General features: G+C 43.2%; 1 protein-coding gene across 1 annotated transcript in view; it reads right to left on the bottom strand.

Annotated features, from left to right (window-relative positions):
- The window catches only part of RTKN2 (rhotekin 2), a 136443-nt gene that overhangs the window by 105504 nt on the left and 18137 nt on the right, over positions 1-12802 (bottom strand). The gene's annotated exons all lie outside the window — the stretch shown is intronic.

Below are 12802 nucleotides of genomic sequence, written 5' to 3'. Positions count from 1 at the left end.
GGCTCTTCTTTGCAGTTTTTACCCGTGCAGCAAATACCATCTCTGTGTTTAGGAACTATTACTTCAGTGATTGCTCATTTTTAGCTTAGTTGCTGAGCACAGATAGTCAAGACTTCTGTGGTAGAAAAGCAGTCATTTGTCAGATTTGAACAAAATCTCTGACAGGGAGGTGGCTCGCAGAAAGCCAGGAACTACTGTCTAGTTATTAATACAATAAAGGTGAACACAAACTCAGATGACATCCAGGGAGCAGTGAGTCACTAAGTGGGTGCTGCAGCAGGCCAGCAAGTGGCATCAGTTCAGCTCCCCCAGCACCAGTGCTGGGGTGAATGATGTTCAGGCTTTTTATCAGGAACATTATTTATTCTGTGTTATTTAATGGTGGAGTATGTGAATTTGACAGCAATCTGTGAGTGACAAGGAGCTATATCAAGTGCAGAAGCCATAAATCATAAATGTAGATGATTTAAACAACTCAGAGGTTTGTCAGAACAATAAGATGTGAGCTTTAATAGACAGGGAAGGGGATGTCAGAGTGCAACTGGGGTAGGCATATGCAGGATGCAGACAACCCTGGCTCAGTTCTATGGAGCAGGAGTTGAAGGAGGATGCTGGCCACCTGTCAGTGGTGTCACAGGGACTGTGCTCTCCTGGATACACCAGCTTCAAGAGGATGATTCTTGATTGGAGCTGGGGGATATTCAAAGTCAAGGAAGATTGAATTTTGTAGCTTCAGGGAAGAGGCTGTGTAGGCCAGAGCCACACGGCCTGGCTGGTACTGCTGCTGCCACCAGGAAGGAAGCAGGGGTGTATTTTTGGGTGGTCTGTAGCTTCACTTACCTGTAGCCACTGCCATATGTGCCCTGATCCCTTCTCACAAGGCAGCAGTTACTCTGGTTCTCTACATCACTAGCAAAGTAGGCAGCCAAGCTATAGCTCTAACTCAGGCACTCCTCTGTATTTGCCAGTGTTCAGACCTAGGCAGAAAGAGACTCCTAAGAGTAATTATTGATCCCAGAGGCTCATTAGACCTGCCTTTACTCCCTCTGCAGTGATTATGAGCAGATAGAGTGTCTTAAACATCAGGATTTTGTCTACATGTCTACCAGGTGACATTTAAATGAGTTGACTAGTACCTGTGAGAAGATGCATTTTTCAGTGATGGCCTTTTTTCCCCTCTTTGGTACGGAGAAAAGCAGCAGGCAGAGTTCTTCCCTCTACTGTGGGTGGGCTTGTAAAAATCCCATATCTCCCTAGTGGTCCCCCTGCACCTCGCTTGTCTCCCCACCCTTGACACATTTTGTGTGGAAGTCCTCATGCAGAAAGAGAGCTGCAAGGGGAAGAGAAAGCATCCTGTTTCCTTCAAGACTCAAAACATCTTTTTCTGACCAGTGATAATGCCAGGATCCCTGTAGGATGAACTTCTGCAACCAAAATGCAAAATTCAGAACAAATTTCAACTAGCTCAAGTTTTGGGGTAAAACTGTCTACCCCAAAATCAATAATCATCCTTTAAAATGTATAAATGGATCTTGGCCAAAGCTGGGGGACCTGACACACTTGTATCACAAGCACCCTCCATTTAAATGTTTTGAGAGTCCTGGGTGTGACAACTGAAAGAAAAAATGCTCCCAGGAGCCACACTTGTGGCACAAAACCAGCGATCTTACTGGGGAGAGATATTAAAAGTTAACCACTCCAGGGAGCCAACAGATGTTAAATAGAGTAATTAATTTAGTTTGAAATGGGAGAGCCCTGTCATCAGAGAACTCCTGTCCTGTAAGGAGGGGACAGACATCAGCCTGATGAGGTGCCTAAGAAAATGCTTTTCATCAGGAGAAGATGCATGAGAATTAAAGAAGAGGTGAGAATATCACTCAGGAAAGACAGTCATCTCTAGCTGCACTAAATGCTGTTTACAACAAGCAAAACCCTGGAAAGAGGTAAATGCAGCCTCATTGGAATGACTGCAAGGGGTCCAGATATGAACCCAAAGAGCAAGCAGGATACACAGGGGGGGGAAGGGGGAGAACATACGTACAGCAATGATCCTTGAAGCTAAATGAGGGAAGGTGAACTGTACCAACAGGCTGTGACAGACAAGTGTGGAGCCAAGAGCCCATTGCTGCCTCCATGCAGCCCTACCCACCACACAGGCAGGTGCTGCCCACTACTGCTGGTCACCTGGTGCCAAAAAGACATTGCTCCAACCCAGTCCCATCCATGAGATGGGATTCACACCCTTCACTAATCTTTACCAATGGTAGGGACCACAGATGGGAAGGCTCCCTGGGGTCTGTCCCAAGGGATGGGTGGGAAAGCATTTGGGAATAGACCCTGTGTGGGTTCTTGAGGGCCGATTCATAGTAACAAAACATCTCATGAGAATCTCGTGGAAAAAAATAAGGAGCCCTTCCCCCCTCAATTCTGGCAGTTTCCAGATGGGAAACTGAAATGAAACTTTTTTTGAAACGTTTAGAAACCTTTTGAACCTCATTAGTTTTCATTTCGTGTGGCTCTGCACAGAAAAAGTATATAAACCTGCAGCTCTTTTAGATGAAATGATGTAATGTTCAGATTATATCAATGAGTGGGGAGGGGAGCATTCATCAGTAATATTTTAACAAAAGAAGTCATTTTATGCAGCCTTTACAATGCTTTCTTATTTCAAGGGTCATGGGAGCTGCATGGTCTTCACAGCCTCAGAAACCAAATTACTTAATTTTGAGGAAACAATACCTGCATGCAATTAAGCTCTTAACTTTACTCATGTGAGTAGTTTGAATTAGTGCATGGAGAATACTTGCAGGTTTTCAATTGCACACATATAAGTTTTGCCAGGGCTTGGCTCTTAACTGTGTTAATCTTGAAGCCTTGCTTTCTTTGTTTTCAGCAGCAAACCTAGCAAAACTATAAATACACTACCCACTTTGAAAGTCCTGTAAAATCGATTTTGGAGACTTCAAGGAAATCAAAGGAACTGTGATAAAATTAAAATGCTCCCACTTAAATAAAATTTTATTTCCCTTCCAGTAACATAGAATATTTAACTAAGAGTTTTAATACATTCAGTAAAATATGAGCTTATTATTAACCTCTTCAAAACGATATGATTCACTGTAAAGTCATTACCATTCTGTTCACTCATGTCTGGCCTCTTTGTTTCAAGTCTGTTTTCCCAGCTTACAGTATCAGGTCAACGGACTCTAACATAAATGAGTAATACATCTGGAATTCTTCATTGCAACACCAAACCTCAAACCAAGTGCAGGCAGAAGGGCCACGCTGTGAATAGGATGAGAAGTGGCTTCAGCTGTACCTCTTCTCTCCTTCTCCATCCCATCCTGCTTTCCCTTGCAAGAGACTCCTACATGGGCTGCTGTCTGTCCCTGACTTAATTTCCTCCTCTAACAGCTCTCAGAAACAGCATCTGGACTTCTGGAAGTCCAAAACCACCCTTTCTCAGGGTAGAGTAGACAAAAATATTTCTGCACTTCCTATGTCCTCTTTCAAAATCTGCAACAGTGACCTTGGAAGTCCAGAGACAAAATTGTTTCTTTAAGGTGGGACTGTCAGAGGGGATGGGCTCAGAAAAAAGTATTCATGGTCATTTCTGAGGTGCTGCCCAAGGTTAAACCAGTGAAGCAAAGCTGTGCTCTGCTTCATTCTGCTATGTGCCCCAGCTGGAAATGAGCACCATGCCATCAGCCAAGCTTTGTTGACAGTGCAGAAGGTGTCACAGCACAGGCCAGGGATGTTTGTTTCCTCAGCACTTGAAATTTCTATAGCCTTCAGGTTTAGGGGAAGCGAGGTGTCCTCCTGAAACTTTGTCAGTATATCTAGGTGTTTTATATGGATATCAGCAAACAAAAATTAAGTTCTATGAAAAATGTCAGTTCCATTTTTTGCCAACTATAATATTACAGGAAATTGTATGCCTAACATATGTGGAGAACTGCAAAACTGAACCACAGATATGTAACCACTGTTATTATGAATAGTAAATACAGCTGCGGAAGTGAAACGGATTATGCCGCTGGATATTTCCTTTAATAGGAATTCCAGCTACAGTGTTGCTTTGCATATGAAGGTGAATAGAAGATCCTTAGACAACTTCAGGAGACAGAATTGTATTCTTACAAATCATTCATGTATTTTATTTATCTAGTTTCTCAGTACACTAATGGGAAAACAAATATATTATGGTACTTGGTTTCTAAACTAACAGTTTCTGAATGCAGCAATTCCATAAATGCACCAAGAGCTTTCATAGGAAGGACCCTAATATGCAAACCAAACAAGAAAAAAACAGAGCTGCTAATTCCATAAGCCTGGAATCCAGATGAACTGAAGCCAGTCACACCCCAGATCTGAATCATAAGCTCAGGTCTCCCTTGGGATGCTCTGGAAAGCCCCGTGCAGAAATGGCAGCTCTGCTGAGCCGTGTCCAGAAGCTGCTGTGCCAGGAAGGTGGGACACTGAGGACTCCAAACACATCCACCCAGCCCCCTCCTCTGTCAGAGTAAACTTGCAAGAAGGGAGTCTTAAAAACAGTTGCCAATATTTTTATTTATCTGAAGAGTTCTGGAGGCTTTCTGTTTGTTCTTAGAAACCATTCATTTTCCTAAACAGCCCTAAAGAAACACCAGGCTTCTTTCCACAGTTCTGAGGCTCAGTGTAAATATTTTTCACACCAAGTTTTTCCCAGGAAATGGTGCAGTTATTCCAACAGGTAAAACTCCCCTTTCCAGTTACCAGTTCTGCCAAGGCCAGCAGAGAGGTTTCATGTGGAACAGATCACTCGCCTGGGAGACAGGCAAGCCACTCAACCCTTCCACTGTCTTTTCAACAAGGTAGAACAAATTAGAAGCAAATACTATTTATACCTAAGAGTTCAATCAAACCACTATCCCAAGTGAAGGGAGTACCACTCATAGATTCCCTGCCAAAAACACACTGTATGACATGGACCCACAGAGGTGAATTTCTTTAAGAGTTTCAAATTTTTAAGCAAAGAAATACTAACTCTCTGCAAAAACAGGGTTTCAAGCAGCATCTTTAAGAGGAGGGAGAAGGGGGAATGGAGGCGGTATATACCAATAGTTATCTACAAAGATTTTCCCTCCAAATTCCAATTACCCTATTCACAGGGATGGAGTGATGCCAAGTGCTGATAGCACACAGGCAGTGACCACAGCTGGGAATTGACTATTCCTCATGGCCAGCCTACAGTCTTTGCTCTTTTGGCATTAAGCTCATACGCAAACTGATGATCACACAAAAGAACCTACCTGTGCAAAACCAGAGTGCCCAGCAGCCTGTCAGCCACCACTGACACCAGCACCTCCAGCCCATAAAACACTGCCAAGTCTGTGGGTATCCACATGGTGCTGGGACAAGGACACTCTCTCCAAAACACATCTAGGGGAAGGCTCCCAGCATACTCAAGGTGGAGGGCTACTAATCTAATTTCTTTTCAGACTGGTAATTTGTGACTCACAGGCACACATCTATTTTTAGGGATGGATTCAGCCAGCTCCAGATGGAAGCACAACAGACTGCAGCCTCCAGAGATCGCAGCGGCTGCCCCAGCCCAGCTCCCGCACGGGGCCCTGCAGAGCTTTGTTTGGCCCGTGCCACACACCAGGGCCAGGCAGTATTGTAATTACAAATTTCACCCAGCAGGTCCCCCACCACACAGGTTATTTTGAACTATGTGAGAAGTGCCTTGGCTTTGCACTGTTTTTCCTTTCCCTCCCCCCTCAAAAACAAGCCGGGAGCCTTTCCCAAACCACCCATCCCCACGCAGTGTCTTCCAGCACGGACTGTCTGATATCCTCTGAGTCAGCCATGTCGGACGAGCCACAGCTGGCCTGGAGCTGGGCCAAAGACTTTTCCCTTCAGTCTTGTTGCACAATGTGATCTAAATAACCGGTCCCATCTAATTTGTTTCCTCCGTGGATCTAAGGAAACTGTATTTCACCTCATGAGGTCTCAAGTTGGGGAAACATCGTAAGGTCAGTGTCCAAAACCAATTCAGACAGCAATACAAATAAACATCAAATGGAAAAAGAGACACAGCCAGGGGAAAAAATTAAAAAAAAAAAAAAACCAAACCAAACCAAAACTTTTGTGACTAGACTATCACTTTCATTATCATCATGCTTTGGAATTTAAGTGTCATTTGCTTCTATGAAAAATATGAACAAAGCAATGTATAACCAGGAAATGAATTCCCACTTGACCGAGTAACCTTTTCCTTCTTTTAAATTTGTCAAGTTTTTTGCACAAACTGGTTTTTGAAAAATACAAAATTTTTGGAGTGAAACTGAGTGGCAAACTCTATTTAAAGTGCATACTTTAATGCAGAGACTGCATTAAGAAGTAGTCCAATATGTATTTTTTGTTATCTTTATTTTTACTTTATCCAGACAAACAGTCAAACAGCACTTCTTTGAAAAAGCCAGCATATTTAAATAATGTCTATTTTGCAACTTTAAAAACTGTAGGGTAGTCTAAAAACGAAATTTGATTATCCAATGCCATAATTTTTTTTTAAATCAGCTCAGCCAAAGAAAGAAAAAAACTTTAGGATGATAAATTGATTTCCTTTTTGGATCAAAATTTTGAGGCAAGTTTTTAATGCATGCACGTATACACGCGTATGTTTATTTTCTAGTATTCTATTCATAGTCTAACAACGTCTTGCATTTTGGGGGACAATATCTAAATTATTTTTAGTTGTAAATTTTATTAGAAAGGGGGAACTATGGTGTGATTCTGGGAATGGAACAAGCAATTCACATTGTTTTGAACTGTTCATGTGCTTGCAAATATCCCTGAAATCACACCCAAATACAGGGTAGAAAACAAACAAAAGGTCTGGGTTCTGACATCACATATCTTCTGCAGGATAGCTGCACCTGGCCTGAGTGGCAGAAATGTCCCCCTAACAAAAAGGCCCCTGCCTCAGCTTGCTGCCCTCATGCCTAGCAGCCCAAACATGAGCAAAGGCCAGAGGAGTACGCAAGACTGTGCTGCATGGTATCAGTTTTTCTCAACGTTTTCTGGAGTGTTCTCATCTGATTTTTGGCTCCTGGGTCCTGCCCAGTACACTCCTGCTCCATACGTGGGTGTGGGAGCACATTGTCTGCACAGAGTGACCCAGAGCTGCTGCCCATCAGAGGCACTGTGCACACCTTGCCCTGTGCAGCATCCCAGGCCGCAGGGCAGGTCCTCTCTGTCCCACTCCATAGGACTTAAATGACACCATCTAAATTGTCTTTCTATTTTACTTTATGCCCCCTTTCCAAGATGCCCTTTGGAAACTGCTGATCAACACGACAAACAACTTGTGGCCTTAAAACTGGTGTCCCTGGTGCAAGTCCCTCCAACAGCACTATGGAGAGATGCTCACCAGAGCACTAGATGGCAGCTTCTGATCCAAGATAAAGGCTACAAACTGAGCACACCTTCCTCATCTTGAGAAGCCTTGTGAATACTCACAAGGAGCTGGGTGAGAACCTCTATGACTTTGTGAAGGCTTCAGACCACCTTATGTTATCAGCCAGGTGGCAATCCAGTCTGGTGCAACACAGAGGCTGTCTGCCTGTCCCCATCTTCCATTTCTACTCAACTTGGAAGCTTTTATGTGGGCTGCCCTCAAAGGAGCAGATACCATCCCCTTTCTCCAGGATTACTGCTGCACCACAGCCATCAGGATAAGAGGTTTCCATCCAGCATAGATCTTCAACCAATGGCCAGAAAGAGAAGAAATGCTAACAGCAAATCCTCCTACCAGAAGTTTCAAAACCCAGCAGATTCCACACCAGGGTGGAGAGCTAGTTTGCAGTCTGACTGGTCCTTATTTATTTGTTTAAGGGTTACCCCAGCAGTGAGCAGGGAAGAATTTCTTCCCTATGTAGGAGTGTTCTGCCAAGTTCCTCCGACTTGAAATAAGATTCACAAACATTTCCTGGTTCTCTCCATTCCTGAATGCTAGCAAGAAGCCTATTCAATGCCTCACAGCAAACAACAAGGTCTTTTATATCTCAAAGGCATAATTTAAATATGGGAAACAAATTTACCTTTTTATTGAAAGCCCTATTTTGAGTATAGCCAGCTGAACATATTTCCACATATACTGGCAATAAATGGAGAGGAGGAACTCACAAAGAAAGAGAAGTGCTAATTTGCCTGTGCTCAAATCAAAGCCATTACTGGCTGCTAGCACTGGGGCAGCAGCATGCACAGACACACGTTGTTCAAATGGCATCCCTATCACAAAAATAAAAGCTTGCACACAGTGAAAATGAGGTACAAAATCTGACATTCTCTTCTTCATTAGCACAGTGGGACAATAATATCAGAGGTGTTAACTGGCAGGTGTGTTTGTAGATAATCACATACACCTGTTGCACAGTGCAGCAGAGACCAGAAATCAGGTTTAAAAGCAACCAGGTACCTGGTTGCTTTTCACTGAGGTTGGGTCCTATGGTCATAAGGTATTAATGTGGATAATACATGTTGTTCAATAGCTCTGCAAAGCCTTTCCTCATGGATTTTAACTCTTGCAGAGGCACAATATGATTTCTAGAGGTGAAATTCAGTCTTCAGAATAAGGGGCAAAGGTGACAAAGTCACCACAGCTTGCAGCACCATGTTCACTATGCAGAGTAGAGTCAGTACACACATGCAGCAGGTCTCACTCACACCCCCAGGACTTCCTATCACATCCCCAGGCTGTACTGAAAACATGGGTGTGCACTGCCAAATCCAGAACCTTATGTCCCAACGACAGAAATAAGGCAAGAAACAGTTTAAGAAGTTCCTGGATTTTTTTTGCTGCAGGCATTGAAAACCTTAGGATCCAAAGGCTCCAACAGAACTCAGAGGCTCCACAGCACTCAGTGGAGATAACCATGGTGATCTCATCACTCTTGGTAACCTGTCTCAAGGGCTGGCCCATTTGATTTTCCCTCTGGATGAATCACTTTTGGGACAGCCCATCAAACACAAATCTGTCTTGTTTACCTGAGCCCAGAATTTACCAATCTATAAAAATAACAAGAAATTAACAAGCCCAGTGACCAGCCCCAGAAATCAGGTACACTGACTGTGGCTTTTCCTCTGTCATCCATTTGTGGATAAGGTGTGACTATTCCAAGTTGTAAACACCAGCCTCGCAGATGCTGCCATGGTCAGGCTTATTTCAAACTGTTTTCCTTACAATATACAACTTTTCATCCCTTGTTCCCACCTTTGTAAGTTTTTCTCTTCAAACAGGAAATAATCTTCTATATTATAAAAAGAATATTGACTATTACATAATAATATAATTATTATAATTATATAGATATATTATAAAAAGAAATTCTATAAAAGAATATTGCGTTCACAACCTACATGTGCTCACCATTGAGTGGATAGAGTCCTTCATCTAAAAGCCCTTTTGCTGTCTTTTTTTGTTGCAGACCTTTGAAACCAACCAGTTCTTCAAATAGTGTAACAGAAATTGTTGCCAAATTGGGAGTCCCTGACTCCAGAGCCTGACTCCAGAGCTTTAAAGAAAATTGGCAGGGGTGCAGTGGGGACTACCTTGGATTTCTAAATGCCAGGATCACACGAAGAAGTTGCAGCAGCAGGCTGCTGTCACCCACCTTCAGCCAGCTCCTGCCCTGCTTGAGATGGGTCACTGCTCACATCAGGGACTGAACTGGACCTTATGCTCTCTCCTTCACATTTTGGCTGAGTGAGGAATGTTTTCAATCAGGGTGGGATGGGAAAAAATTAAGAGGCTTTTAGAAATGGCATATCCTGAGTTTCCAGAAGCTGTCTAGGTCAGCCCAAAGTCTAGCCAACCAGTGCACTCATCCACAGTATTTACACTGACAGTGGAAATGAACCTGGAACAGCTGCAAACGATTACACCTCTGACCCTCTCACAGCAAAGCCCTGTAATGCAGGATACCTCCCCTCTCACCCTGTACATGGCAGCAGCTAATTCTCACTTCCGTATGAAAACATCCACACTAACCTTATTTCATTATGGTTAATTGGTACCCAATTGAATTCTTTCAAAAGGTGTGCTTTGCAATATCTGTCATCTGAAAGCTTCCCTTACCGAGAGGAAACATCTGTCTTCCCTGCAGTGGGCTGAAAGTGAAGGTTTTGTTTCGACATTGTATCTGCCCCAGAGAGTGTCAGAAAAGATTAAACCAGGGGTTGAAATTGCAGTGTGCTCTACCACTGCCCACAGCTCTGAGTACTATTACCAAGGGGCTCTCACCCATCTCCAATCTCTTTTCCCACCATTCTCATGCTCCCCAAATCCACCCCTAGACCTGTGTCCACCCTCACTACAGCATCTGCCTAAACCAAAGTTCCAACCTCAAGTCATACCCACACACTGGGACCTCTGCCTCCTTCCTCTCCTTCCTTATCCCCATCCCATCTCTGCTCCCACAGAACCTACCTCTGCATTACTACCCCAGGACTCCTCCCTTGCTCTCAGCACAACCTGGTTGGTCACTGCCCAAATCTGCTTCTGTCCTGGGCCAGCAAGTTCACACCCTGCCAATGGCCACAAGCATAGCTGCAGGCAGCAATGAGAGCTTCTCCCAGCTGTACCACTTTGAAGAAACCTACAGACACTTCTGGAGAGAAAACCACTAAGACTCAGGCCTGGCATCCACCTCTGATGTCTTTCTCCCTCCTCTACTATTCTAACTGTGCAAACCAAAGAAAGTACTGTCATGAATTCCCTCAGCATGAGTGGATTCTGAACTGTCATGGAAATTATTGCTTTCATCTCAAAATAATCCCAGGCCATGAAGCGTACAGCAAGGTGTTTTAGGAACAGAAAAACAGAAACCCGCAGCCCTGCTGGAATGACAGAAGGCATCAAATGCCAAGTCTTTTCATATTTATGGACTCATACAGTTTATGGGCTTAACCAAATATTTCAGCGAGAAAAAAAGAATGAATAGTGGAGTGATCAATTTACAATCCTTGAGACTAATGGAAAGAATGACTGGACCACAACAGTGAAGCTGTGCTCTGATCTTTCTGGCCTAATTTTTTGATCTTTCCCTCCTTTTAAAGCAACATTTAGATTAAACTATCTCACACAGAGAAAGGCTGAAACACTGCTGGTAAAAATACACGGAATTGAACAATTCAATAGCCCTGGACTTTGCCTGAGCCAGCAATTGGGCAGCCACCATTTCACCGTGGTCCTTGATGGGCAGAGAACAGACATTCATACAAGTGCTATTCTTTGCCCTTCCTGATAGAGAATTGAGTAATGAAAATAGAAACAGCACATAAAGCAACTTTGGCTCTTCTGATGACCGAACTGAAAAGTTTTCTTCCAAGGGATTTGATAATTGAGAAAGCAGATTATAAAAAAAAGTGGCATAAAATATTACTGTAATCTCTCTGAGACTACAAAATGTATTACACTGACTAATAGGCAACAGGAAGAGACTTTACATTTCCCTTAACACTTGCATTCCCAAATGCAATTTCTTCTTACAGAAGAAATTATTAGGAGGTTATTTTCTTTCTGGACTCTCAATGGAGAAGACAGAAAACAGAAGAATGCAGAGAGTTTGAACATGGGGATAAAATACAGGAAAAGATGCCATCTTGCCAATGGCAGAATGGGAGGCCAAGATCACACTTCACTGCCCTTCACCATGTGAGGGAAGCTCACTGTAAACTGTTATTCCCCTTCAAGGACATTGTTTGTGAGGTGAGCAGCAGACAGGCACAGTCATTGAAACAGCAATTGAGCAAGAGTTGTGTAGCACAAATTCACACCTGACAGGTCACCTTTTGACCGTGGGTTTTCTGAACAGAGTCTTTGTAAGGGCCTGGGCTACTGCTTCATATTATCCAGAAATACAAACAGCACACCTCTTAGCAAAATGTCACTGGAATAACAAGAGGTAAGTACCCCAGCAAGACAGTTCATTCTGGTACTAAAAGAGCAAATGCAAAACCCTTAAAGGCAATAAAAGCACTCATTTAGCTGGGGCAAAATATTATCCCCCGGCACTTATTGGAGATAGAGCTTCTTCCCCACCAGATTCCAGTGGAAAGGTTGTGAATCCCAGAGTAGTGGGTAAACAGTCCAGGGTGTATTGCAGAGGCACATTGCAGGGCTGGAACCTTCCAGCCCAGCTTTTATGTTCAGTGTGAATTCCTTGCATGGCAGGCTTTCCCTGAGCCTAGCAGGAGCCTAGCCAGCTTGTGATTAATTAGTTAAAAGAAACTGTACCAATTTCATGCAATAGACTGAAAAGAATAAATGTCAGTGTGTCAAATGTCTGCGAAGTGAAGTTTTGAATTCACACTAGACTACCTGTTTGAATCAAAACACATACCTAGTTTTTGTATTAGTGAAAAGGGAAACTGATTTGTCATTCAGTTGGTTGTTCTGGTGTTTAACCACTGATACTGGGATTTTACATGCAAGTTCAGGTCCTGCTGCTCATAAGGTTTGAGCTTTTGGGTGTATTAAGTGAAAGACTGCTGAGTTCTGCTCATTTTCACCCATTACTCATCAAAATTAATGACAGCTAGATCAATATTACTTGGCTTGACACTATCACAAGCAAACTCTCTTCAGGCTGTAGTTTGCTGCTCAGGCTTTGCATTAAGGATAGAAAAATACAAACAGGTGGAAAAAAATGAGACACTGGCCTTTCAAGGCATCATGAGCCAGGAGGCAAGACAGATGTGACTGTCAGTATCTTGGAGGATAGGTTTGGACTTAACTTTTTTGACTGGTTGCAGA

This window comes from Heliangelus exortis, chromosome 7, assembly GCF_036169615.1.
Source record: "Heliangelus exortis chromosome 7, bHelExo1.hap1, whole genome shotgun sequence".
In the NCBI taxonomy this organism is placed as follows: domain Eukaryota; kingdom Metazoa; phylum Chordata; class Aves; order Apodiformes; family Trochilidae; genus Heliangelus; species Heliangelus exortis.
Note: the sequence above shows the minus strand (reverse complement) of the source record. Positions and strands in the feature narration are given on the sequence as shown.